General features: G+C 46.4%; 1 long non-coding RNA gene across 1 annotated transcript in view; it reads right to left on the reverse strand.

The window, feature by feature from the left end:
* Window positions 1-26,023, reverse strand: part of LOC307222256 — a 142,471-nt gene that overhangs the window by 36,750 nt on the left and 79,698 nt on the right. The window contains exon 7 of the long non-coding RNA XR_013841685.1: window positions 4,847-4,923. This is a non-coding gene — a long non-coding RNA (uncharacterized lncRNA). The remainder of the gene's footprint in view (window positions 1-4,846; window positions 4,924-26,023) is intronic.

Consider the following 26,023-nt stretch of genomic DNA (forward strand, 5'->3'; position numbering starts at 1 on the left):
ACACAATAGCATTTGGCTGTCCGAGAAGGGCAAACCCTAACCCTCCCTGGCTCCCCTGAGGTTATAAAAAGGGGGTGGGTTGTTGTTGTGGGTTTTTTTAAAAAGCCTCCAGTCCTCATTGTGTTCCCCACACTGCAGTTTCCCGGGAAACAGGCCCAGTCCAGGCATCCTTCCTGCTGTGGTCCTTGGCAAGATCCTGTGGTCCTTGGCAAGATACTGCTTCTCTTCTGTTTCCAGCTGCCTCCCATGTGCTCCCAACAGGGCTGGAGAGGTGGAGGTGGAACTGACACCATCTGGAATGCTTCCCCCCACCCCACTGCAAAGGGCTTCCAGAATATATGACCTGATACATTCAGTAGCTGATGAAGAGAGGCAGGAGGAGAGGATATAGGGATACCCACTGCACACACATGACACTGTAGCATCCTCAGTTGCTGCTGCAGCAAGAGGTTGTACAGTCACATCTCCATACCATATGCTTAAAGAACACAGCTCGCTCTGCTGCAAGAATTGTGAGAACTGTAGTTTACCTCTCACAAAGCAGCACCTTTAACAAACAAAGAACATAATAGCCTCCTGGATCGTATGTTCATACGCAAGCAGTTTTCTTTTGCACTCAGGTCCTCCTTAAGAGCTTCCTAGAAGGTATCTGGTTGACCACAGTCAAAACTGTAAAGGATGCTGGCTCTTTTTACAATCTTATACAATTTCTGAACAGTCATATACTTATGAACTCCATGCAAGTAGAAAACTAGCACAGCAGGGAAATGGTTTTTTCCTTGGGTGCTGATTTTCTACTGACAGCGGGGGTTTTTCACATTCAAAAAATGGTCATTGACACCTGCAGCCTGAAGCACTATATACAGGATTCTACCCAGCTCTCAGGACCACCACAGAGCCTTTTAAAGACCCAGCTCCTTTTGTACAAATTAACTTACTTGCCTTTGTTTTTTGGGGGGCTGGGGCTGTTCCCAAGTCACCCAGCTGGGCACTTTAAAAGCTGAGGAGTCATTTAGCAGAGGAGGCATCAGCTAAGCAGCTTTGTCCAGCTTTCCGACGGGTGCTGCCTGCCCGCTTTTCCTCCTCCAAAAACACCCTTCCAGCAGCCCTCGGGCCAGATGCTCTCTTTGTCATTTCTTTCTAACCCTTTGTTGCTTTGCAGAAGATTTATGGCCTCTGGACTGTGTTTTTTATTTTATTTTTTGCAACAGCACGTGCTAATTTGGCCCTCAGCGGGTCAACTTGATCTGCCTCCCCCAACTGCACCCGAGACATGTTATTGCTCCAAATCTTTCCAGCCTCCAGATGACCAGGTCACAACAGCTTAAAAGCACTTGCAGTTTAATGAACTCAATATTTATTCAAGTTTCTCTGGAGGTGACCTGAGAACACTGAGGGTTCTGTACAGAGGGCTGACGGCAGGATGTGCAAGCTGTATTCCTTTTGCAGTCGTTTTAACCGGTTGTCGTAGCAAACAGAATCAAGGCTGGCCAGAAGTGTTGTGCTGTTGGTGAGAAATCCCAAGCTTAAGACCTCTCTGCCCTCCCCCTTCATCCCTGACCAGGCTGGTTGGGACTGATGGTAGTAGTAGCAGCAGCTCACTAAAATCTGGAACTCTCTGTTAAGCATGGCTGATATAGAACCCAGGAAGACACCTTTACCAGGCAGGCTAATTTGCCTATTAGTGGCTATCTAAGGAACTATCTTTCCCAGGGAATGTTGGAAACCACCTTATACTGCATCAGACTCTTAGCCTCTCTAAATCAGTATTGTCTGCACTGATCACCAGCAGCACTCCAGGTTAAGAACGTTAAGAAGATCCCTGCTGAATCAGTCCAAAGGCCCACCTCGTCCAGCATCCCATTCTTGCAGTGCCCAACCAGATGCCTATGGGAAGCCTGCAAACAAGACCCAAGTGCAACAGCAACTCTCCCCACCTGCAGTTCTAGAAAACTGGCATGTTGTTTTCTGGAACATATACATTTTATGGAAATTTTGTCCCAATGTATATGTTTTTGTACACATCGCTTGGCCCGAGATCTGCATTCCAAAATCCAAAGAAGTGCGACTTTTGGAATCATTTTTATTTGATTTTACAAATGTAAATTTATGACAATACCAAAGAGATATCCATAAAAAGAGATTTCTTTGAATCTCGAGACTCCCCCCCCCCCATGGGTCCTATTGCCAACATTGCCAACTGCATATTATTTCATAGTCTATATTTGGTATCTACCTGTATTGTCCATAGTATTTGTTACATTACAAGTGAGGTTAAAATCCTGCTAATGTTTTCATCTGCTGACAGTGGTCTCCTAACTAAATTATAAATTTTTCCCATTCTTTCTTAAACTTTCTTAAAGTTTTTGTCTCAGAAACCAAGAAGACAAAGAAGTGCGACTTTTGAAGGATGGATGCTTCAAGTTCTCCTCTTGTTTAGATTTGCATTGAAAGGCAAATTGAATCAAATTTCTCCCACACCCCTACCTACAAGGAGAAGCGAGCCACTCTGAATGCTTTGTGGAAGGCAACCTCTATGGGACACTCTGGTTGTGGGATCCCCACCATCAACACCACTGCACCCACCAAACACGCACACACTCCTGGGCATCCATTGTTGGGGGAGATTCAGGACTGATAAAAGGAAGCACTTCTTCTCATGCAGCACATAGTTCAACTATGGAACTCACTCCCACAGGAGACAGGGATGGCCATCGGCTTGGATGGCTCCCAAAGAGGATTAGAAAGTTTATGGAAGTATATTAAAAAACCAGAAGCATTTTTACTGGGCATTGTAGGGGAGGACATTAACAGACAGGATTGTAAATTGTTTTTATATGCAATAACGGCAGCAAGAATATTACTGGCACAGAAATGGAAACAAGAAGATTTACCGACGAAAGAAGAGTGGCAAATGAAATTAATGGACTATGCAGAATTAGTCAAATTAAGAGGAAGGATTCGAAACCTGCGGGCTCAGAGATTCTTAGAAGACTGGAGTAAATATTTGAACTATCTAAAAAGCAACTGTAATAAACAGATTACGCTAGTAGGACTGCAAGAAGTTCTGTAAGGAGGATTATGTGAAATATTGCAAAGGAGATTATCAAGAGAATTATTAATGATAATTAAAAGTAATAGAGAAATTAAGAAATGCAGAATTAGTGATAAAGAACGCAAAATCTCCAGAGGTTGTTGATGGAAGTCTAAAATATTGTAATAGATAAGAATTTATGTTAAATGATTGTTGGAAATGGTATGTTTAAAAACCAATAAAAATGTATTTAAAAAAAGAAGAAGAAAGTTTATGGAAGTAAATGCTACTGATGGCTACTAGCCATGATGACTATGCTCTGCCTCCACAGTTGGGAGGCAGCAATGCTTCTGGATGTGTTGCTGTAAACGGGCAAGAAAAGGTTGTGCTCACGTTCTGCTTGCAGGTTAGTCACTGTGAGAACAGGACGTAGGGCTAGATGGGTCAACGGCTTGATCCAGCAAGGCTGTTCTTATGTTCATATGTTAAGCTTATTCCAAGTCCCGTGGCACAAAAGAGGTAAAGAATATGACTCACTGGTCCGATGGGAGTTTGGATGTCAACAGATAGAAAGCTGGGAAGTAGGGGTGGGGGTGGGGGTGTAGCAGAGGCTCAGACTGGCAGCGAGATCAATGAAAAGGCTTTTGGACATGCCCCATTGATGCCATACCATCCTGTCCCCATCTGTCACCCTCTCTCCTCCCCTCAACCCATGAATGGGCACTAGGGGGGATGTGTGCATCACAAAAGAAGAGGTTCCAATTATGTTGTCATTTTTCCTCCCCACTTGCAAGATCCATCAAGTACGGACAGGGACCGTTCCGTGCCATGCCCAGCTTTTCTCAGGGTACCTCGGGACATGTAAGCTGCCTACTTAAAGCAGCAGGACCAGTCCAATTACGGGAAAGACAAAAGGGGAGGAGGAGCCTTGGAAGCCCTGTGTTAATTGAAGTGGGGTTTCACGCTAATGAGGATTGAGTACAAGGAAGCGCGGGGTGGGGGGGATGTTAGGGAGCCATTGAGGGCTTGTTCCCCCCCCTCCCCGCCCAAGGATCCTTCAGCACTTCCCATTCCCCGCAGCCTCTGGCTCAGATTTTGACAAAGCCCCTTCCAAGCAAGAGGCCAAAGGGTTGGTTGGCGTGCCAAGTGAAATTCCGGAGAAGAAAGCTGACCACTGTGCTAACAGTGTCACTGTGAGAACAGGACACAAGGGCTTCTATTTAGAACACAGGATGCTCACTGCTTTATACTGAGTCAGACCGTTGGTTCGTCTAGCTCAGTAACACCTACACTGGCCAGCAGCAGCTCTCCAGGATATCAGAAGCGGGTCTCCCTCCCACCCCTACCTGGAGATGCTGGGCTGGGGATTGAACCTGGGGTCTTTTGCATGAGCACTGAGCTATGGCCCTTTCCTAAAGCACTGGGTGGGAAGTCAGTTGGCAATCTTACATGTAGGTTACAGCAGGGGTAATGTGCTTAAAGCACTTTCCGTGCAGCAAAGTTGTGTGTGCCCGATGCTATGCTATCTTTCGCCAGTAGGGGGAACAGTTGTATCAGGTTGGCTGAGAGTATGAGAGTTTGTCTTTTAAGGGAAATTATCGTGGAAAGCAGAGTGTGGCGGCAGGGTGGGGGGAAGGGAAAAGGGAGAAAGATCATGTGTTTTTAATTCTATGTGAACATTTAAAACTGATCAAAGCTCGGGTGGAAGCTGAGTTTTAGCTTCATTTAATTTCTGTCCATGCTTTCCCCCGCTGCGCAAAGCATCTTACAATCAGGAAAGTTATTCATGGTCATGTAGACAATCATACTCACTCAGCCTTCGGTGCTGGTTGATGCAAAACGGCACCTTCACATGAGGGGTGTCCAGCCACAAGCCCACCTGAGCATGCCTAAGGGGAGGCAGAATGCATTAGATCATTGCACTGTAAAGATTTTCTATTTATCTATTTATTTGGGCTTTGCTTTTTATTTTATTATTTTTTAAAAAAACTATTAAATCTCAAAGATATGCAGTAGTTACAAGAAGTTATTAAATACACACATGTAATACCTTTTGATATGCATATATTAATACTTTCCCACCTAGAAAAGCTATTATACTCATCAACAGTTATGTTATATTTATTCCACGTAAATTCAGTTAAGGGATTCCACTTATATTTAAACTTTTCTCTCTCTCTAGCCTATCATCGTTCACTCTAATCTATTCTGGAAGTTTATACTTCATTGCTACTTTACCATTTTCCCCCTTAACCCTTTTTAAACTGATTTGGGTTTTTTCAATGTCAAAATTCCAGCTTTGCCAAAGTGGTCGTTTGCTGCTGTGCCCACCAGGGGGCAGGATGACATAAACAAGGATAGATTGTTACCAGCATCCTGTGACTGGCTGGTTCAATTGAATAATTCTATCCCATTTTACATCTCAGAAAATTGCCAACATGTGACATTCCACCCAACCATGATGTTATAGGGAAAGAGGAAACACAGGCCAAATGCAGGGCAAGGGTTCCAAGTGTAAGTATTGGGAAGGGACTGTGGCCCGGTGGTTGAGCACCTGATATGCATGCAGAAGGTCCTGGTTCAATCCTGTGCATCTCCAGGTAGGGTTGGGAAAACCAGCCTGCCTGAAACCCAGGAGAGTTGCCACTAGCCAGTTATGTACTGAGTTAGACAGACCAGTGGTATTCCTGTGTTGCCATCTGTTCAGGGAAGGACCATAGCTCTGTGGCAGAACATCTGCTCTGCATCATCATCATCACCTTTATCACCATTATGTATTGAATTTTTATACCACCCTTCATCCGAGGATGACAGGGCAGTTTACAATATATAACACACAAATGCATAGCACAGTAGCAAACAATAAACCTGCCCCAACACACACACACACACACACACACTTACTTTAAAAGGCCATAAATAGTTTAATCAGCCAAAGGCTGATTTTTTTGCCTGGTGCCTAAAGATTTATAACAAAGGCACCAAGCAGCCTCCCTGGGTAGGGCATTCCACAAGGAGGGAGCTACCACAGAAAAGACCCCTTCCTGTTTCGCTACCTCCAGACCTCTTGTGGTAAAGGTAAAGGTAAAGGGACCCCTGTCCATTAGGTCCAGTCGTGACCAACTCTGGGGTTGCGGCACTCATCTTACTTTATTGGCCGAGGGAGCCGGTGTACACCCTCCAGGTCATGTGGCCAGCATGACTAAGCCGCTTCTGGCGAACCAGAGCAGCACACGGAAATGCCATTTACCTTCCTGTTGGAGCGGTACCTATTTATCTACTTGCACTTTGACGTGCTTTCGAACTGCTAGGTGGGAAGGAGCAGGGACCAAGCAACGGGAGCTCACCCCATCGCGGGGATTCGAACCGGCGACCTTCTGATCGGCAAGTCCTAGGCTCTGTGGTTTAACCCACAGTGCCAACCGCGTCCCCTTAGACCTCTTGTGGAGGGGCACACAAAGAAGGGCCTCAGATGATGATTGCAGGGTCTGGATTGCTTTAAATGGGCAGAGGCGGTTCTTAAGAAGGTCCCTGGCACCTCCAGGTACAGCTGAGAAAGCCCTTTTCTGAGATCCTAGAGAGCTGCTGCTTGTAAGCACAGTCAAAACTCAGCTGGGCAGAGCAATGAATAGGCTGAACTGACAGGAGGCATGTTCTTGTCCAAAGCCAGTGAGCCACCTGGGGCATCTTAAATGGGTCTGACTCAGCCCTCCCTCCCTTCCTCTTGCAGACGCAGTGTTAGACTCCCAGCCAATCCACCCACCCTTCCTCTCCCCACCTGTCTTTTCTTCTGCAGCTGCCTCCGTTTACAAGACTTCTGGCTCCCCAAACTCTCCCTGCCTGCGCAGAAAACCCATAAGGGGATTTGAGTACACTCTGCTCTTCCGGCTGCCCGGAAGGAGCAAAGGGTTGAGCTGCTGGGAGGAGAGAGGGGGCTGCCGGGGCGGGGACAGGAGAAAAGCAATTGAGCAAAGCAGAGGCATCTGCTGGAGAAGCGGAGGTGGGGTGGGGTGGGGGGAAGAAACTGCAGGACTTAAAAAAAAAAAAGCGCCTCACATTTCCTCCTCTAAATTATGAGAGCTGGTAAACAAGAGGGAGCCCCAGCCCTCTGAGGTTTGCCATGGCTCGCAGATGCCATAAGTGTGGTGTGCCATTTGCAGGTGATGGGTTCTTTAAAGGGTATTTGGGGGTAGGGTTTTTTTCCCCCTCTCCCCTTTTATTTGCGCCAAAGGTTGCTTCTGGTCTCTCATCACTTCGTCCAATGACATTAATAAAATACTTACATGCCTTCTGAGGCTAAGAAGAGACTTGCCAATGGCCCACCTAGTTCAGCATCCTGTTTTCACAGTGGCCACTGACCAGATGCTTGTGGAAAATCCTCAAGGTGGGGACCAAGCGCAAGAGCAGTCTGCCTTCCTGCAGTTTCCAGCAACTGGATTTCAGAAGCAGCCATTGAGGCAGAGCATCGCAATCATGGCTAGTAGCCATTAATTGCCTTCTGAGATCTCCTGCAGGCTGGTCTGTTATGGTGGGTGTATTCTGCAACCTACCTGTGACACGATGATGGTGAATTAATGGCAGAGTTATTCTGCTTTAATTTGTTTCTGTGATGCAATTGCCACCTATCCATTACAGTTTTGCCCTCTAGATAACCTATCCTGTCCTTCAGGTATTTGAAGAAAACTATCATGTGGTCTTTTTTTGTGAGCTTTCCAAAGGGGTTGAGCATTCATCCTGATTTGTATGCAGGGAGAGGAAAGCACAGCTGGCTCTTTAAGGAGCATTCATTCTGAGTTGTTTGCTGGGAGGTTAGATGACATTGCACCAGAGCAAATGTTAATGTTTGATGTCGTATTGTGTTTTAATTTGTTGGAAGCCGCCCAGAGTGGCTGGGGGAATTAATTCATTATATCAAGGTCTGGTGTCTTATTCCTGGTGTATGCATCTGAAGACCAATTGCTGGAAACATCAGGAGGTGAATGTTGCTGTCATGCCCAGTTCCTGTTTGCTGGTTTCCCACTGGGGCATTCCATTGGTCGCTGTGAGAACAGGATGTTGGAATAGATGAGCCATTGGCCTGATCCAACGATCACAATCCCGTCTATTGCTGATGTTCAGGGTGTATCCCCCATGCACAAGAAGGCGGCACTAGCAAGCTTTGGAGAACCCCAAGAGTTTGAAGGAGAGTGAGATGTATATGAACCCTAAGTGAGAGGGAGCTCTCCAACAAAGGCCAGTGAGAAATGAAAGTGCTGTGTTGCCACAGAATGCTGACTGGCTGTTGTGTGTGTGTGGAAGGAACAGAGGGGAAGAGGAATTGAATGGCTAGAATCCCAAAGCACAAGGACTCTATGCCGCAACATTTTGTTGCAGGCTCCCTCTAGCAGACAGTTCTGACACATTCCATCACACTCGTCCCAAATTCCATCACACTCCTACATGACCAAGAAACTGAGCTCAGAAATAAGAGCAGCATTCTCGGCTTAATGATGGCCACCAACTTTAAAAGAGGCCAGGCAGGGTCTTCCTGTTATATACCTGCTGGGATTGACAAGGCATCTGACCCTCACCTGAATCTCATAGCTCTCCTGACGAGTGCTTTGGTCTGCCCACCAGATACCAGGCCCTCAAATTAGGCCCCAGTGTTTTTGTTACAATCCCCATCTCAATTAAGTAATCAATTTTAATCTAGAATTTAAATTCTCAAAACTTTCTTAGTTGTTAATTCAAGCAAGTAAACTACTGCTCTCACTTCATTACAAACAGTATTTCTACCTGCAACACATTTGAAGAAATTTGCTCCTCTTCCTTTCACAGATATTTTGTTGCCATTTGCAACTGTAGCTGCCTCTGATTAGTTATCCTTTAACTCTTGGGGAAAATAATTAGCATCACACGTCATGTTCATGGAAGTTGCTGAACCAATTAACCAACTAGAAGGGTTACTGTTAATAGCACCAGTTTTCCTATAACTTGATATTGCTGGAAAGTTCTGATGAACTGCAAAAGCATTTTTAGTTTGCTTTCTGTTGCCACCCTGGAACTTTTCTTTATTAGGGCCACTTTGTTTTGTACGATTTCTTGCAAATGAAGGAAAACAACTTTTCTGCTTGTATATGTTGATAACATAATTTTGGTTACTGAGGACAAACAAGATTGTACAAAAACAAGATTGGGTGCAGGCCTGGCCAGGACATAGGCATCCTGACTGTGACAAAGGTGACCTGTGTGCTTGCTTGCTGGATTAACAACTGTTGGGAACTTCAAGGTCCCTGCTCTCCCTTCTTATGGTCTTTGTACTGGACCTGGAGACTCCAACAGAGAGCATTCAATATCAAGAAGGAAGGCAAGTGGGCACCCTATCAAATGACAGGGCAGGAGCTACACGGAGCAGGGCCTTTTCATTGGTGGTGCCCATTATATGGCTCGCTCTTCCCAGACCTGCTCTCTTTTGGCCTGTATTTTGGAGCTTTATAATTTAGGAAGACTTTGGAAGAACTGGTTGACAAGTCTTATCAGTTGCTGATGTATGAACGGATTTTATTTGCTGCTATTCTGGGCTTCTGGTGCACCAGGGTTTACACCAGCATGATAGAGTTGGCCAGGATGCCAGAAGGAATACAGTTTACAAGCTTTCTCCATTATCTGCACAGCAGGGGGTGTTCAGTCAACAGTGCAAAGGCTGAGCTGAAGCATTCCCTGGTGGTTACCTGCTTTCAGCAATAGGGGTCACTGTTTGGTAGTACCCAATTGGTTAGCTGTCAGATTCTAGAATCCCTATTAGGTAATTCACAAAATACAGAGTCCATTCATAAAACACAGTGTTCATTCATAAAGCAGTAACATAAATCTCCATTGCTACATATTGGTTATATATTTCAGAGGTTGAACGTACAAGTTTATGGCCATGCTGTAGTGTAGTGCTTATGCGACTGTGAATAGAAGGTGGCTGGGCTCATTTTCTCAGGGTTTGGAGGGGAAGAGGTGACAAAACTGATTTTCAATAAGTGCCCCCCCTTTATTTCCACAACAAGTCCTTGAGTCTGTACTCTGAATGGTGACACCAGGGACCTAGAAGGTGCAGGGCTTGTCAGTCCAACCCCTGCACAGTCTCATCAGGGCTGACCTTAAGGCAATTGGAGCAATTTGGCCAAATTGGGCTCCATGTGCCGCTCCTAAGGGGCCCCCCAACCAGGGCAATCTAGATGGATTTTATTCATATTTATAAGATTTTGCAGACTTTGGCTGTGAACTGGAGCCCTACAAAAAAAAAAATCAAGTTGTGCCCCACTGCTTCAAATTGGGCCCCACTGGCTAGCCCCGAGTCTCATAGTTGCTGGGCCTGAGTTGCCTTGCCCTTGCATGAAGTCTTGGGTTTACAATTTTGGGAGAGGGAAGACTGCGGCACTCAGGAGCGGGCAGGCTGGCGAGGCCCCCTAGATTTAGACGCCCGAGTTGCCCTACCCTCGCATGAAGTCTTGGGTTTGCAATTTTGGGAGAGGGAAGACTGCCCACTGGGGAGCAGGAGGGCTGGCGAGGCCCCCTAAATTTAGATGCCCTGGGCTTCAGCCTACTTAGCCTATACATAAATCTGGCACTGGGTCAAGGCGGTGGCAGCCCCTCTGCCACCGCCATCGCTGCAGCATCAACATCTCAAACGTGTACTGTAGTATTTATTTATTTATTTAGCCACGCCCCCCAGCCAACCAGATTGGTTGACCCAAAGAGTGACCCAGCTGGGGACTCCCTAATGTCGCGGGGGCTAGCCACACCTCCCATGCAGAGAGGAGAGCTCCTGGTGAGCCTGCAAAAAGGAAATGGCTTTGGGTGGGCAGACGTTCAGGGGCCGCAAGAGATTGCTTTTTCAAAATTGCCCGGGGCGCTGTTTGAAACCAGCCCGGGGGCCGCAAGTGGCCCCCGGGCTGGACTTTGGACATGCCCGATATAAGAGAAGGGTATCAGTGGCTGCTAGTCATGAGGCTGTGCACTATATCTGGAGGGGGAGACGTTATGCCTCTGAATACCAATTGCTGTGGGGAGAGTTGCTGTTGCACTCAGGCACTTCTTTCAGGCTTCCCTTTGCAACTGGTTGGCCACGGTGAGGAGAGGATGCAGGTTCCCAGGAGGTGACTGCAATACATCTCTGTGTGCTGAAACTTGCAGGACTCTTTGTAATATTTAAGGGTCTATATAAGGCCCTTTCTGCACATAGCTACATACACGCAACCTGCTGTGTGGACAGGCATTTAACTAATTATTTAGAGGGCATGAGTTATTTGGGGTGGAGTGGGAGGAACGAAAGAACGAGAGCTCTTTATTGTGGAGCAGCTGTTGTTTTGAAGCTCGGTGGCTGATGTGAGATCACATTGCTGCCCCCTGACGCCGCCTTGGAGTTGTGTCTCCACCTCTGGCTGTGCTGAGCGCCATAAACCCATATTGGGGTCAAACTCCTGGTGCCACTCCACCATTCAGTGGGGAGCTGGGTACGAAGGCTTTGCAAAACAGGAGTTCATTCCTGGGGGGGGGGGTGGTAGAATTTGAACTGGAGGACAGCATCAGCAGAAGCAGGGCCTCTATCTTTGCTTGGAATGCCACTTAAGGCTGCAATCCTAAACACACATAGTAAGGAGAAAGTTCCAATGAGCAAAGAAGGACTTGCTTTTAAGTAAACATGCAAGGGAACATAAGAAGCTGCTTTATGAACCTAGCTCAGGTTTGTCAACACTGACTGGCAGCAGCACTCCAGGATTTCAGGCAGGGGGCATTCCCAGCATTACTTAGAGATGCTGGGGACTAAACGCAGGACATCCTATATGCAAAGAGACACTCTAGCACTGAGCTATCTTGCTTGACATCCCGCCCACCCATGCATTTGACATTTAGAAGTGTGCCATCTCTTCTGAGGTTCCATGAAGACAGGATCTCGACAAGAAGCCTATCAACGGCAGAAAAACATCCCTGGAAGAGACAGCTTGCCTATCACCACTGTTCTATCTGATGCAATGCTCAGCCTAAGGGGAGCGCTTGGGGCTTGTTTGGAAAAACCACTGCTTTAATCCACTGGCTGGGTTCCGAGCCTGGAGGTCAAACCTCTTACTGGCTGGCCTCCCCAGAGTCACATCATGGGCTTCCAGGCAGTTGCAGCTGCTGTCAGAAAGGGAGAGAGGAAGACCTGTCTCCACGCCAGCAGCTGTTGCCAGGTCAAATGTTCAGGACTAGATTCCTCCCCACCCTGCTCTGGCTCAGCTCTGGTTTCATGTTGCCTTGGCTCCTGTGGTTCAACCAACACCCCCTTTCCTCCTGGTGGAATTAAGCGATCAGATGCAGTCAGCCAGGTGGCCTTAGCGTGCCTGGTAGATGCGTGGAAGGGAGGGTTGCTGCTGGCACCGCTTTGTAATATTTGCTCTTTATCATTTTATGCATTGCTTGTCAATGAACCCTGGTGCTTTTCAAGAGAGCGCTTCTGGGCCACTGCTCTTTTCCAATGGGATTCAACCACGTACCCAGAAATTCAGGTTGCACACATAAAGTTGCACTAATGGAGTGGTACATAAATTCAGAAATGCAGGGTCCCTTCATTATAGTCACAGCCACACCCCCTTATAGGATTATACAATAATCTTATAATTATAGTTACAATGAATGCAGTTCTCCATGTGTTGCTTTTCAGCTATATATTACCATTTTAAGGTTGCCTACACAAAAGGCAGAATTAGGGCTGCATGACTGGTTCCCCCACACTGGGCGCCAAGCCACGGGCGGTGCTGCAGGGCATTGCAACTGTGGCATTGTGCATGCACAAATGGAAGGTAAGAGGCGGCCCACTGCCCAAAAATTGGCCTCATACAGGGCGCTGCTGAAATTTGAAAGATCAAAGTCCTGCCTACACACACACACACACACACACACACACACACACACACACACTTGGGGAAGACTTAGAACATGATTTCAAGCAATGAGAAGATGTGACCACTTTAAACTTCCTTTGGCTGTCTATACAGGCCTTGCTTAATTACTTATATAGAAAAATGGGGTTGGTTGGCTGAATGGGGTAACTGTCCCCCTGAAGGACCAGGTGCGCAGCCTGGGAGTCATTTTGAACTCGCAGCTGTCCATGGAGACGCAGGTCAATTTTGTGTCCAGGGCAGCTGTTTACCAGCTCCAACTGGCAGCGGACTGTCTCGCCAGAGTGGTGCATGCTCTGGTTATCTCTCGCTTGGACTACTGCAATGCGCTCTATGTGGGGCTACCTTTGAAGGTGACCCGGAAACTACAACTAATCCAGAATGCGGCAGCTAGACTGGTGACTGGGAGCAGCTGCCAAGACCACATAACACCGGTCTTGAAAGACCTACATTGGCTCCCAGTACATTTCCGAGCACAACTCAAAGTGTTGGTGCTGACCTTTAAAGCCCTAAACGGCCTCGGCCCAGTATACCTGAAGGAGCGTCTCCACCCCCATTGTTCTACCCGGACACTAAGGTGCAGCACCAAGGGCCTTCTGGCGGTTCCCTCACCGTGAGAAGCCAAGTTACAGGGGACCAGGCAGAGGGCCTTCTCAGTAGTGGCACCCGGCCTGTGGAACTCCCTCCCACCAGAGGCCAACTACCAGACTTTTAGAAGACATCTGAAGGCAGCACTGTTTAGAGAAGCTTTTAAGGTGGGGTTACTGTGGCTCAGGCAGGACAAGGTGTGATATTCCTGAGGATCTGAAAAGGTTTACATTGTTGCAGACACAGTTTACACAAAACATTAGTATTCGATAAGACAATCAGGATGCTGGTCAGACATCCCTCAATGCAGATCATCTGGGCAAACAATGACAATGAATACAAAGGAGGTTTATAGATATAGGAGAGGAATCCCTTCAGGAACTTCCCCTGATTGCTATCTGCCTACCTGTTATCAGGCGGGGGGGGGGGATTAAGGAGGCAAAGGAAATATTTAGTCTTTAGGAGAGCCAAGATGGCTTTTGGATTGCTCTCTTGTATTATTTTAGACATGTGGTTTATATACATATGTATGTGTGTTTACTTTGTGCTGTTATCATCATTTATTCTATATCTGAGACCTCAGAATTCCTATAACGCTACAAATGTGGCATAGTGGTTAGAGTCTTGGGAGACCAGTGTTCAAATCCTCATTTAGCCACAAGGCTCACTGGTTGATCTCCAGCCATTACTGCCTCTCAGCCTAACCTAACTCACAAGGTTGTTGTGGGGATTAAATCAAAAGGGTGTGTGAGAGAGACCATGAACTTCTTAGAGAAAGAAGTGGGATATAAATGCAATAGATAAGCAAAACTGGCTTTGCACCACTTGAAATATCATGTTTCCCCATCTTCCAAAGCCTCAATCTGTGTTCACACATTGGCATGGACATCTGCAGTGGCTGTTAACACGTAAGCTTCCTGCTCCTTGCAGATGTCTGTATAAATGTGTCTAGACATCTCACTAATGGCTTGTTCCCCACCTACTATTCATACAATCTTGAGGAAGGGCCATAGCTCAATGGTAAAACATCTGCTTTGCATGCAGAAGGTCCCAAGTTCAATCCCTGGCAAGGAGAGCTCCAAGACACTCCTTCTGAAACCCTGGAGAGCTGCTGCCAGTCAGTGTAGACAATACTGAGCTTGATGGAGCAATGGTCTGTTTAAGGCAGCTCCCTGTGTCCCCATATTCCAGTTAACATGTAAACGGGGTTATGGTGTCGCCTCAGCCCAGGGACAAACAAACAGCAGCACGTGAGCACCAGGAGGCCTCCAAGTGAGTTCCATGTGCATCTCTGAAATTCCCTGCTACCCCCCAAAATTGCCCAAATGCCCCATTGTTTTTGCAGTCTGCAAATAGGGCCACAGTATCAGATGGCCAGCATTTTTGCCTAAAACTAAAGGAAGGAATTTAGCTCAGTGGTAGAGCATCTGTTTTGCATGCAGCAAGTTCCATGTTGAATCCCAGGCATCTTCAGGTAGGGCTGGGGAAGGTTAATGTCTGAAACCCTGGAAAGCCTCTGCCAGTCAGTGCGGGCAGTACTGACACAGATGGACCCGATGGTCTGACTCGGTATAAGGCAGCTTCCTATGTTCCTGCGGTCAACTATTGATGCTTCATGGTTGTAGCCTCAAAAGAGCCTTAAAGCTCTGATGACCAGAGGGAATGTTTTTAAGCAAAACAGTCTGACTCCCCTTGTGGGCTGTTGATTAACTTGGTGGAGTCTGTCTGCCAGCAATAAAACCCCCGGGTCCGTGGCAACCTAGACAAAGCTGAAAAATATCTCTTGGGGGTTGGGGTGGGGGTGGGGAGTAACCTTTTATGTCAAGTCTGGCTAAGGCATATTAACTTAGAGGAGAAATAATGACTAAAAGCCATGTTAGAGGTTGATGAAATTATGAAAAGTGGTGAGTGAAAGATACCCACCCCACCCTCTTTTCTCTTAAACAGAGCTGTCAACTGACCAGAAAAGTGTTCAGTCTTACTCTTGTGTCTTTAACTTAATGATAAAAATAAATCAGCAACAGAAACTTTTCAAAGCATTGAGATAAATGCATCTCTTAAATGCCGCTGGTCATGAACATTAACAACATAAGAAAAGCCTTGATAATAATTATTTTATTTTATTTATTTATTTATTTATTTATTTATTCATTCATTCATTCATTCATTCATTCATTCATTCCCCAGCCACTCTGGGCAGCTTCCAACAAAATATTAAAATACAATAGTCCTTCAGATATGTTAGACCAGTCCAATGGTCCAGCTTTTGCAGCATCCTATTCTCACAGTAGCCAATCAAATCCCCCAATGGGAAACCCACAAGCAAGACTTGAGCACAACAGTACTCTTCTTCCTGTGGTTTCCAGCAACAGGTATTCAGAAACATTACTGCCTCTGACTGTGGAGACAGAGGAGAGCCTTCTCCGCTGTGACAGCTATGGGGACCAGATGAACATCTGGTAATCTTTCTCATAATGCTTGAATTGTGGGGTGTCATTCAATGAGACTGATTGGCAGCAGATTCAGGAAGAAAACCTATGTACAATGCAAACCTAAAGGAAGAAAACCTATGCACAATGAAGGCTGCAATCCCATTCACACTTAGAATCACAGAATTTTAGAGCCAGAAGATAATCATGGTGGTCATTCAGTCCAGCCAGCCACTCAGAGCAAGGATCTTGCATCCACAACATTTCTGATGGATGACCATCCAGCCTCTGCTTATTAAGGAGAGCCCAGCATCTTCCCAGCAGCATAGCTAATCTTTGGAATTTGTAACTTCTCCACATTTTACAATGCAGTTCTCCAGCCAAACCATGCATTTAAAACACATGTGTTCCACAAAAGAATTCTGGGAACTGTAGTCAAAATCCAAAGCTATGATTCCCAGCACCTTTAAACAAGGTACAGTTCTCAATATTTTTAAAGGGAAGCCATGTTTTTTTTTTAATGTGCACATAGTTAAGTTATGGAACTCTGCACCACAGGAGGCAGTGATGGCCACAAACTTGGATGGGCTTTGGAGGATAATGCCATCAACGACTACGAATCATGATAGCTTTGCTTTCTGCCTCCATAGCTGGGAGACAGGAATGCTTCTGAATACCAGTTGCTGGACAACACAACTTGTGCTCAAGTTCTGTTTGCGGGTTTCCCACAGGCATCTGGTTGACCATTTTGACAATCTGATGCTGGACTAAATGGTCCTTTGGCCTGATCCAGCAGGCTCTTCTTGTGTGCTTTAAATGGATGGTGGGGATGTGACCAGAGAGATGACAATCCTTTTAAGTGCCATTTTCTGGTGACAGCCAGCTACCTAAGAGGGTGAGAGCCTAGTGGCTCCTTCACCTAGGGGCCGAGCCAGGCTAGCCTGACATCTGGAAGCAAGCTATTGTGCAAAAATATTGCTGTCTCAGCACTTCTCATGCCCCCTCCCAGGAAACAGGAGCCAGGCAGCCTGTCGAGTAACCAAGCCCTGGGGCCTGTTAATAAAAAAATCCACAAGATTTGCAATAGCCTGAAGTGGTTCTCAGGGTAGAGTGTGAGATGGAGGGGAGGGGGAGATCTAGGCTCCAGGCAATACCAGGCCTGTCTCATCAGAAGATTGAAATATGCTGGGCTGGGTTGAGGAGGTATTTGGGCCATTATCTCAAGCAAAGGAGCCCCCCTACTGACTCCCGGCTGCTGGTTTTCCAACTAATTACATTCCCCCATAAAAGCCAGGGTGGGGTTTGGTGGAAATCAAAGAAACTTCATTTAGAAGGATGGCTGGTAGCATTTTCTAATTGCTGCTCATGTGTCAAAGCTTTAACAACGAGGCTCGATATTTATAGGGCCGCCGCTTACCCCCTGCCCCCTCATCAGAGCCCACAGCAATTGTTTTCGAACAGCGGTGCCCAAATTTGGTACCCCTGCAACACATAATTAACCAATAAAATTCATGAACGGCGAGTTATGGTGAAAGCTGCTAGTTTAAGATGGGAACATTGGAAGCTGCTTTACTCTGAATCAACCCACTGATACTTTCTAGCTTAAAACTGTCGACACTGACTGGCAGCAACAGCTCCCCAGAGCTTCAGGCAGGAGATATTCCCAGCCCTACCTGGAGATGCCGGGGATTGAACTTGGGACCTTCTGCATGCAAAAGCAGGTGCTCTACCCTGAACTACAGCCCTTAAAAACAATGCAGCCCTTAACATCCCTCAATACCCTGTAACAAACTACAGCCCTCATGATGCTTTGGGGAAAGCCATGAATGTTAAAAGTTTTATGACACTGTTTGAAATACGGTACATAGTGCAGATGGGGACGGGGTGGGAGTTTCTAAGTTCTTCAGGCCCACTGAAATTTATGCACCTAGGTCAATCAGGTCCATTCATATGAATGGGGTCTTGTCTGAGCAGAACCAACATTGAATGCTAGCAACCCAGACATAGGTGGGAAGAGTGTGTATCAGTGAGAAGTTTGCCTCATTTTTAGCACTGAGGGCTTGTCCACACTTCTGCTTTTCCTGTGCCTAGAAATCACAGGTCTGAGTGGTTTTCTATTTGTTCTGCCATTTCCTCCAGGAAAACCCTCTCTTTGGCATTGCATTGGAGCAAACAGCAATCTGATGGCCGTTTGCTCCAATTCAGCAGCAAAGATTTGGGTTTTCCTGGAAGAAAAGGGCAGGTTTGCTTTTAACATTGTGTTTTTATTGTAAGCTGTCTTGGGATGTTGGGGGGGGGGTGAGTAACCCATTGGCGTGCCAGAATAGAATTTGCACCCACAGCATATATTTAAAGCACTAATACCACTGCCACAGTCCTGGCTTCCCTCAGAGAATCCTGGAAACTGTAGTTTGTTAAGAGTACTGAGAACTGGAGCTCTCTGTGACAAACCAGAGTCCCTAGGATTCTTTTGGTGGTGGTAGTGCTGGGAGCCAGACAAGACAGTTTAAGTGGTATAAGAGCACTTTGAATGTATGATACAAATGTGACTTCAGTTTCTGCAGTGCTGCTTCCAATAGGTGTGAGTGTTCGCTTCGTGAGTCTCCAACTCCCTATCCAGAAGAGAGAGAGAGAGAGAGAGAGAGAGAGAGAGGGAGGTTCCTCTCTTCCCAGCTGAATTGGACAGTGTGTATGTCTTCTACCTACCCTCCCCAGACTAGCACCTGGAGACTTTGCAAAAACTTCGTTTGCTTGAGAAGGGGGACTTTTGATTAAAATGAACAGGCAGGGGTGCTTCCTTCGCTCTCTCTTTTTCTCTCTCTTTTACTTTTCTTTGAGTCAATATTGGTTTTAGAACAGATGTGGTGGTTGGTAGGGGGGCAAAGCTGTCAAAAGAGAGACGGGGAGATGCTGGTGGGTTGACTGCTGCGGGAGAAAGGACAAGGACACAGAGGAGACCTGGGTCCCCCCAAACTGCCCCGGGAGAGGCCGACAAAGGTGGTGGTGGGGGACTTGATTGTGGCGGGATCAGAGCGCGGGTGGGGGAAGTGTTCTGAGTGCACAGCAAAGGAACCTCAGGGAACAAAGCATCAAAGGCGACGCCAATGTGGCTAATTGAAGCACTTCGAGCATCAAATGATGAGGAAGAAGAAGAGTGTGCCTTTCATGAGAAGCCAGCTTCTTCTTCCCATCAATATCAGGGGAAAGGGTCTCTCTCTCTCTCTCTCTCTCTCTCTCTCACACACACACACACACACACACACGAGACTGTGCGTGTGTGAGAGAGACATGAAAAATAATTAAAGCTGGGATGCATATCACAGTGTCCCCAAAAGGGGCGGGGGGCAAGAAGATGGTCATTAGGAAATGGGGCACACCATTTGTCTTCCCTGCTGTGCCTCACATACCTGGAAATGTTAATCACAAAGAGGACTAGGAGCTTGATATGGCCCCACTATATTAAAGTTTTTGACTATAGTGAAACATTGCATACGGATCTGAGTTCTTCCATTCCAGCCCCTCTGTTGCACACACCACCTCCACTGAAAAATCTTCTTCACACACTGATTCTTCCAGGTTTCTACTTTTCACTACAGCCACACTTTTCCTTCAGCCCCCTTGCCTCCTGGACCAGAACTCTTGCCAACACTGCACAGCTACTCCCATTCCCAGACGTGTGGTTTTATTTTTGCTCCTGCCAAGCCGTTATCTCTCACTTCCGGCTCCAAAGCTGAAATTTATTTTTCAACTTTCTGTAACTGAGCATCCCCCACTCCACGGTATTTAAAATATTCACGATACTGCAAAATGTCAGTCAATGGTCTGCATGTGGAGCAAGCATGAAGTTTCATCTCCCATCATATTCCTGTCACGTTAAAACTATTTGCAGAAATGAAACTGGCTCTTACATAATGAGTGTGTGGGCCTCTCCAGACTGGTGGCTTTTTGTTTCATGTGTTTTCTTTCTATTTGCTGGCGTATTCTGCAATTACTTTAGAGTAAATAAGAGCTCTTTATTCAAACTAATTGCAGGATAGACTCAGCAGCAAGCACAGGGCCCAGAAGTCAGGATTCCAAGCTACGTGAGCAAGGAAAGAGGTTTGCAGCAGAACAGAAGTGACAAAGATGTCCCAGCAGTTAACATGCCCTTCCCACCAAGCTTTTAAATACAAGGTGGTGTACTCCATCTGGGTGGGTATTATCTGATCCCACCTACAAAGGCAGCACCTGGTTCTTGGCGATGAGAGGGTCTTGGGTTGCAGGGGGTTGGACTAGATGAGCCTTGTGGTCCCTTCCAACTCTACAATTATATGATTCTATTATTCTATTGGGAATGCGGGTGGCGCTGTGGTCTAAACCACAGAGCCTAGGGCTTACTGATCAGAAGGTCAGTGGTTTGAATCCCTGCGACAGGGTGAGCTCCCGTTGTTCGGTCCCAGGTCCTGCCAACCTAGCAGTTCGAAAGCACATCAAAGTGCAAGTAGATAAATAGGTACTGCTCCGGCGGGAAGGTAAATGGCGTTTCCGTGTGCTGCTCTGGTTTGCCAGAAGGGGCTTAGAGATGCTAGCCACATGACCCAGAAGCTGTCTGTGGACAAACGCCGGCTCCTTCGGCCAATAGAGTGAGATGAGCGTGCAACCCCAGAGTCATCCACGACTGGACCTAACGGTCAGAGGTACCTTTACCTTTACCTATTATTCTATTACTGTCTGCTGCCCTGCTGCTCCCAGGTGTGCCACCCCCTTCTGCTGTTCAGCCCCTCCCTCTGGCTGGTCAATGTCTTCCCCCCTCCCTGACAAGGCTCCAAGCTCTGCAGAAGGTGCAATGGGAAGAGTGGGCAGGTGTGCTTCCCCCTCTTTGATATCTACAGCCACAAGGGGATTGCTTCCTGTATCTGCTTTCTTCCTTCCTCCTTCCTTCTCCTCCTCTTACCTCTGGGGTTACCATGCCAGATCCTGACAGAGCCGAACGGCCCAAGGCCTTTTTGGGTATAAAAAGGGTGAGAGAGTATTTTAGGTATCCTGGCTTCATGTGATTGAAGAAATGAACACTGTCTTGCTTCCTCACCAGAAACAGCAGCTAGGCTAGGGAGGAGGGGAGCATCCTATAAAAGGGTTTTGTCCAAAGGCCGGCCCTACCATTAAGCAGGCTGAAGCAGTCATCTCAGGCGGCAACTGCTGGGAGGGCAGCAATTGGAGGAACTCTAGCAAGGTGTGGGGAAGACAAAGCTGTCTGGGGCCATCCACAGTGGAGGCTGGTGCATTAGGCCTGCCCTCCTTACTTACAACCATTCCTGAGGGTGATCCTGGCTGCCAGCCTCTTCCTCCACCCCAAAATTTTACAGAAGAAAAAAAAAGACAATCTAAATTTGATGACAATTTTGTTAGAAGAGTGCTTTGGAGAGAGGCTGGCACTTTTTTCGGTACTTGTTAAATGCTACAAATTCCACAAGTCAAACAGATTCCTGTAAATTTGTATCCCTTTCCTTTTTATCCCACCCTGCCTCTATACCTTTCTCTTTTCCCACCCCCACACTCCATGTGCGTGAGGGGTGTGTGTGTGTGTGTGTGTCTCCCTCCTCCTCCCTGAGATTTTAATTACATTCTTCTATTTTCCACTCACTAGATCTGTCATTCTCTGGCAGACCTGAGGTAATTATATTGTGGGAAGAATCGTCTGCTTTGCTGAGACTTCAGAGGCTTAGGAGCCCTCCCTGGTTGGGGCTTCTGTTTCCCCCACCCACCCCCGGTCTTTCTGCCAGGTACATACTCGGATGACAGATGGTCAAAGGGCTGTTGATTCTCCCTAACGAGCTGGCTCCTTAGCGGGTAACAAAAGGAGATGTCTCCTAAGAAAACAGAAGTAGATTCTTAATTAACTTGCACTCTCTGGCTTTCTGGCTGCGCAGACGACAGGCAGATGGGGGGGGGCTTTTGGTGGGGGTGTTTGGATGGGCAAGAAACAGGCAGGTAAGTGTGGAGAAGCCCTAAGTCCACTAAAGATGTCCAGTTTGGAGGCACCCAGCAGGTTTTCCTTATGTCCTTAGAAAGGAAAGGTAGAAATGCAGAGCTGCAAGAACCAAACTGGCCAAACTGCTCTCACAGTGGCCAACCAGATGCCTGTGGGAATTCCTCTAACAAGACCCAAGCACAAGTGCCCTCTACATTCCTGTGGCAGCTGGTATTCAGAAAAGTTACTGCCTCCAACCATGGAGTCATGGCTTGTAACCATCAACAATAGCCGTATTCTCCATTAACTTGTCTTATTCTCTCTTGAAGCCGTTCAAGATGGTGGCCACCACTGTTTCCTGTGGGAGAGAGTTCCATAGATTAACTATGCACTGTGTGAGGAAGCACTTTCTTTCATCTGTCCTCAGCTTCATTGGATGTCCCTAGATTCTAACATGATGGAAGAAGGCAAAAAACCTTTCTCTATCCACTCACTCCATGCCACGCATAACTTTACAAACTTGGATCATGTCACCTGTCGCTCGCCTTTTCTCGAAACTGAAAAATCCTGAATGTTTATGTTTACAGGTGGGTTTTGAAAGGAGCCCTGGCTCTGCAAAAAGCCGTATGCTCTTGGAGGTTCCCACCACTTGGAGAGGAGAGGGAGGAGGGGAGGAGGGATGCCACAGACAAAATGCTAAGTTGACAGAGGCAAGCTCAACATCCCAAGGAGCCGTCCTTTCTGATTAAACGCAACTGGTTAAAAGCCCAAGGGTCTTGACCCATCTTGGTAATTAAAGATCCTACAGTGAGAGTGAGCCAGCAAAGATCTCCTTCTCCCAGGCCAATTTTCCAGTTTGGGCAATTACTTTCACTTGCCCACATCCCTGCTCTTGTGTGCTGGGGGGTCAGCTCAAAGGCAGCTGTGATGTGAAAAAGTGCATGATGGGAGACCGAGTCCCAGTGGGGGCTGCCCTTAGCTCAGTGGAGGGGTGGGGTCAGAGAGAGATGAAAGGTGAGTTTCAGGGTGTCCAGCACATAACCCCACTCGCTCATTAGACAACAGAATTGGTCGATCTCCCAGTTCAACTTTGTTCATTACTGGAAGGGCCAGGCCGTACCTGTCCATGATGATCAGCAACCCAAGCCAAGATAAAACTGACCACATTAGAGTCTTAACCTCCCCCTTTTTCCCAGTGCTCTTGCCACGTCCATCAGCTCCCTCCCGCCTAGCACAGGAACCTCCTAGTCTCAATCGCTCGGAAAAGTGCTTCCCAGACTTCTGAAAGCTGAACGGAACTAAAAGCAAAAGCATATTTCACTCTTTCCCTCCCACCTGCACAAAAAAGTGTGTGTGTACAGCATGAAAACTATCCACCTTCAGAAGAGTCTGCTATGTAAAAACACGTTTAAGCAAAGGGCCCGTAGCTCAGTGGTAAAGAGGCCCATCTCCATCTGCCTATCTGAAGGAGGTGTGGAGGGTGGCCACATGAGAACGGGTATTTTCAGTGGTGCCCCCCCCCCATCTGTAGAATGCTCTCCCCAGGGAGATGTGCTGGGTAACATCACTGTCAAGTCTTTAGGAGCCACATTAAGACTTTTTGGTTTGTTTAGGCCTTTGGTTAACTAAGTTGCCCCCTATGGTGGGGTGGGTGGGACTCGTCCTTGCATGAGTGGAACCAGCACTGGATTTAGGATGGTACAGGCGGTTCCTTTAGACAGGGCACCAAGCTGAGGGGGTGCAAAACAACAACAACAACAACAACCTATATTTATGCATGTACTTACGGAGAAGATCCATTAAAAAGCAACTGTACCCAAAGGAATTATTGTGAAAATAAGAAATATTTAGGGGAGGGGGTGTCAAATTTTGTCCCTGTTCAGGTTGCCATATTATTGAAGTCCACCCCTGGTGAAACTGGCATTGGGACAGGTGCCAAATAATGCCCATTCCACATTTGTAAGAAATCAGTCTTTTAGTGTGGCAGCACTCCTACTTTGGAACTCCTTGCCTATTGACAACAGGCAAATGCCTTTGCTGTGGCCTTTTAGGTGCATGCTTGAAACATTTTTGTTTAGGCCAGCTGAACCAGACATATAGAATACTGACATGCATTTTAACCTGTTTGTTAGCTTATTGTTTATTTTAATTATTTTTAAACTGTTTTGAATAAGTAGTTGCTGTTAACTGTTTTTTTAACAGGTAATTTTATTGTTTTATTCTTCTTGTACACCGCTTTGAGGCTTGATTACAAGCAGTATATAAATCTTGTAAAATACATAAAATAAAATTGTTCATTGTCTTATTTTTTCTGGTTTTACATTACTTTTATTTGCTATCGTATTAAGTCGCTTGGAGAATTTTACATAAAGCAACTGACAAATGTAAATAGCAAGAACGGGCTTGTACAGCTGTTGGTTTTTTCCTTGAGTCATTCTAATAATTATTTTGCATTGTTTTTAAAATGTTCACATTGCTGTACCCTGCCCTGATACTTTTATTATAGATTGATAAATAAGGAAATGTTCAATTTTTACAATATCTTTTGATTGTTTTATTGTCCTCTTTTTCTGTGGGTTGCTTTTATGTACATTACTTAGAAATGTGAGTAATCAAGCAGTATATAAATGTCCTAACAACAACAAATACTTTGCATGCTGAGGGTCCCAGGTTCAATCCCTGGCACCTCCAGTTAAAAAGACCAAGTAGGAAGTGATGGGAAAGACACTCCTTTGACTAAGACCACTGATAGTTACCCAGTAGGTAATACTGGGCCAAGTGGACAAGTAGTATTGTATAAGGCAGTTGCTGTGGAAAGAAGGAAGCCTAGAGCATGGGTAGGCAAACTAAGGCCCGGGGGCCAGATCCGGCACAATCACCTTCTAAATCCGGCCCGCGGACGGTCCAGGAGTCTGCGTGTTTTTACATGAGTAGAATGTGTGCTTTTATTTAAAATGCATCTCTGGGCTATTTGTGGGGCATAGGAATTCGTTCATATTTCCCCCCCAAAAAATATAGTCTGGCCCCCCACAAGGTCTGAGGGACAGTGGACTGGACCCCTGCTGAAAAAGTTTGCAGACCCCTGGCCTAGAGCAATGCAATGGGCAGCAGATAATTCTCTGGCATCTCTGCAGTGGGAGTGATTGTCTGATCCATTCAAAGACAAGGCAGATTCACCAGTCCCTTATTGGGGCTCATTGGAAAGAAGGAAAGCCAACCCAGTGGGGGTAATGCAGAGATGATGCCCTCCTCTAAATACACACCTGCTTGCTTTAATATTAACACCAACAAAATAAACAGGATTGAACTTCAGAGGAAATATACAGAAGCATAGAATTGTAGAGTCGGTAGGTATTCCATGCATAATCCCCTGCAATGACAGCCACCCAACTTTTGTTTAAGAACTCTCCAATGCTGGAGACTCCACCACCCTCCGAAAGGGTCTGTTTCACTGCCCAACTGCTTCAACAGTAAGAAAGTTCCAGCTAATGTTTAGTCAGCATCTCCTTTCTTGCCATCTGAATCCATTGGTTTGGGTCTTACCTTCCAGAGCAGGAAGAAAACAAGCTTGCTCCATCTTCCTATGTTGATAGCCTTTCAGATATTTCAAGAGGGCTATCATATCATCTCAGTCATGTCTTCTCCAGGCTAAATCCCTCACCCATTCCTCATTATTTCCAGGCCCTTTATCATCTTCTTTGTCACCTTCCTCTGCACACATTTCTGCTTGTCAATATCCTTCTTAAACTGTGGTGCCCAGAACTGGGCACTGTACTCCAGGTGTGGTCTGATTAGAGAGCGGTACTATTACATCCCTTGATCTGGATACTATGCTTCTGTTGATGCAGCCGAGAATTGCATTAGGGTTTTTTTGCTGCTGAATCACACTGTCAGCTTGTGTTAAGCTTTATGTTATTTTATCTTATTATGACAATTTCTATCCTGCTTAATTATTATAATCTCTGGGCAATGTCCAAAAAAATACAATGAAAAATAGAATCAGTTAAAGTAAATACAACAAAATTCAGTTAAAATGCCTGCTGGAATAATAAATAAAAAGTATTCAGTAGGTGCTACAGTGGGGGGGGGCGCTGTCTGGTCTCCTGCAAAAGGG

This window comes from Podarcis cretensis (genome assembly GCF_951804945.1).
Source record: "Podarcis cretensis genome assembly, chromosome: 8".
Classification (NCBI taxonomy): domain Eukaryota; kingdom Metazoa; phylum Chordata; class Lepidosauria; order Squamata; family Lacertidae; genus Podarcis; species Podarcis cretensis.